Source organism: Poecilia latipinna, unplaced genomic scaffold (assembly GCF_001443285.1).
Source record: "Poecilia latipinna isolate Pla-1442-1.1 unplaced genomic scaffold, P_latipinna-1.0 Scaffold300, whole genome shotgun sequence".
NCBI lineage: Eukaryota > Metazoa > Chordata > Actinopteri > Cyprinodontiformes > Poeciliidae > Poecilia > Poecilia latipinna.
This window is the reverse complement of record NW_015112916.1, coordinates 219,296-222,305: the sequence shown is the minus strand read 5'-3', so window position 1 is coordinate 222,305 and position 3,010 is coordinate 219,296. Positions and strand designations below refer to the sequence as shown.

General features: G+C 38.1%; 1 protein-coding gene across 2 annotated transcripts in view; it reads right to left on the bottom strand.

The window, feature by feature from the left end:
* ipo11 (importin 11) overlaps window positions 1-2,412 on the bottom strand; it is a 114,695-nt gene extending 112,283 nt beyond the window's left edge. For both annotated transcript variants that reach the window (XM_015034485.1, XM_015034484.1), the window contains exon 1: window positions 2,259-2,412. The gene's annotated coding sequence lies outside the window, so the exon portion shown is untranslated. The remainder of the gene's footprint in view (window positions 1-2,258) is intronic.
* Between the last annotated feature and the right edge of the window lie 598 nt (window positions 2,413-3,010).

Sequence of the window (3,010 nt, the reverse complement as noted above, 5' to 3'; positions counted from 1 at the left end):
ATAGGTAAAACTTAATTTTTTGTGTCACGTAGCGCAGGGTGGTGGTCTTGACTACAACTCTGCTACTGGTTCCTTGGTTGCATGTCCTCCTCCTCCTAAATTAGGTGAATTTATTGCCAGATATTTTTCCCCATTTGCCAGATAACATAGCATCATTTATACCCTAAACTGAAAAATTAACAGTCATTCCAGGCGATCGGTAAAGATCGGCTTCATGGATAATCTGTATCAGAATCGGCCACAAGAAACCTGATCGGAGCATCCCTAACAGAAATACCTTGTTGTGGTCTTAAAAAACTTCAAGGGGGAAGACTATTGACTTGTCCGTTTGGCCCCTAGACAGTGAAAAACACACCTCAGAAGGAGGATATGCCACTGAAGGTCATAGCTAAAAAAGCTGGCAGTTCACAGTACTTTATGCATATTATATTGTCATATTATTGGATTAAGCAAAAGAAAAAGTGTGGTAGGAAAAGGTGCACAAGCAACAATTACAACAGCAGCTCACAGAGGGTTATGAAGCAAACTCACTGAAATGTAACCGAGACAAAGTCAAAAGCACAAAAACAGGGGAAAGGAGAAAAAGGATTGAACTCAGTTCTCCAAAGAACTCTTTTCAGATGAAAGCACATTTTGATGTGGAAATGAAGGTCTCTGACTCTCAATTTTATACTCTAAAGCCAAAGGATCCAACTCCAGTCTATGAGTGCTACTGTCCTGCAACTTGTGGATGCATACCTGTTCTAAAACACCTTAAACAAACAGCTGAATAGCCTCCTTGGAATGTCACACAGTTTTGCAAATTCCTAAATATTAACCATCAATTTGATTCTCATCTAGAGCTTTTCAAATAAACTAAATTTAGGCTTTTCAAAAGGTAGACTCCATAAGGATCAGAATTAACAGAAATAAACTCTTATAAAAATGAAGATATATCTATTTGAGTAATGAACCTACACAAGCTACATTTTTAAATTGTCAACTGAAAAACATTTCAGTTTAACAACAACAATAATAATAATAATAATAGTAACATTTGAATATTTTCTAATTTATTGAAATGTATCTGTAATGCTTGTAGGGGATGGCTTGGTTCTAGGAAGTTAAGTTAATGCCATTTAGACCTCAAACCCTAAACATTGTTGCTCAGCAAGCAAACACTCAGATCAGCAATTGCTCTCTGCAATGCAAGTTCAATTGTAGCACAAAGTAGTACAATCGGGCTCCCAAATTCAGGTAAACGGCTTCAGAATGGCTGAAAACACAAATTATGAGGATCCCTGCATTTTTATTGGCAGCTGAAATGGTAAAACCAATGGAGAACTTAGTGGACATAAGGCAAGGGGGAAAAACAAATGGTAAGAGAAAGATGGCTCAGTTGCAGCCTAAATCCAAATTATGCAATATTCAACAACTGTATTGCAAATGCATTATTCTTCACCGTTTTGAGCTCCAACTAAAACAGAAGTAAAAGAGACTTTCTAGAAAGCTCCTTAGCATCACGTGAAAGATGAATCATGGTATATTAATATTTACAAACAATGGTTTCACAAGGGTATATGTATGCACACACCAGTTTTGGCATTTGCTTTGAAATCCTGCCGAGTATTTTATACGGTAAGATGTTCTGCTAATATATTTAGCTTTTTTGTCGGGCTTCAACTGTTTTCATCCAATGTGTGCCGCAACGTAAACAATGCTCTAACGCAAGGGGTTAATCCGATGCTAGACAGTTTAATGTCTTGTGCTTTCTGCAGACAACACAGCCCTTGCTGAATGTCGTCATCATCATCATCATCATCATTGTCAGATGCTTCGGTCTGTTACCTTATACTGTGAGTATACTTAACCAGAGGCCTCTGTTACAGTATTTATTGCAGTTAATGTATTTAAAATGCTGCGTGTCCATGAAACTGTCATGTTCTTTTAGAGCACAGGCGAGACCTAAACTAGCTCTAAGACATGTTCATATTCAAAAATGAGCTGTCGCGATTCGAAAAAGACCGTAGCATGTCAAGACAGCTTGCTTCACATCACCACTCCGCATGTCACCAATTCATAAAATACAAGCAGCTCATTTAATAATGAGTTCTTCAGTGTACACATCACTAAACATCACAGCTAACTTTGAGCTAACTAGCAAGCTAAACTTCTTCAACCAGAAACCCACGGCTGTGCGTCAACGTTGAAACTGTTCACTTATTATGCGTCCTGTAATCGAATAAATGAGGTTTGAAAAACTAGTTAAAAGCTCTCACCTCAAAAAAGCCGAAAGAAAAGTGAAAGTGTAGTAGTAACAGTGGCGACCGTAGAAGCTCTGCCAGTAGTTTCAACGTAACGAGCGATGGAAACACGCTGGTTGGAATGGCGCGACTTGCAGCTGGCGCATGCTGATGACGTATGAGGTTCAGCGTGCTCAGTCATGGGATTCTCGGCTCTTTTCAAGATTTGAAATATTTGGCTCTGTTCACTAACAAGAACCGAATGTGTTAGGCTCCAAGAACCATTCTCACCATAGTCCTACTCCTAGATTGTATAATACAATATATAAAATTGTATTATAAAACTTTATAATACAAAAAAATAGTTGTATTATGTATTCTTTTTTATCATAATGAAGTAGTTACTGATGTATTCATTTAAAAGTGAATTTATTAAATCATTAACATATGTACATAAATATTAATCAATATACTGGTGCTATACAAACAACTTGCACCAAAATACATCCAAGACTAAGGAACTGGTCATTGACTTCAGGACGGGTAGAGGCAGTCCAAGATAGGTTCTAATAGGAGGGGAGTAAGTGGAGGACATGCAGATCTATACATATCTTGCAGGACTGTGGCTGGACAACAAGTTAAACTGGACAAGCAACACAAAACATCAGTATAAAAAGGACCAAACCAGAACCTACTCCCTGAGAAGACCTTTTAACATCTGTGGGAAGTTGCTGTGGTTGTTTTATCAATCTGTTTCTGCCAGCGCCTTATCAGACGCTGTGGTGTGC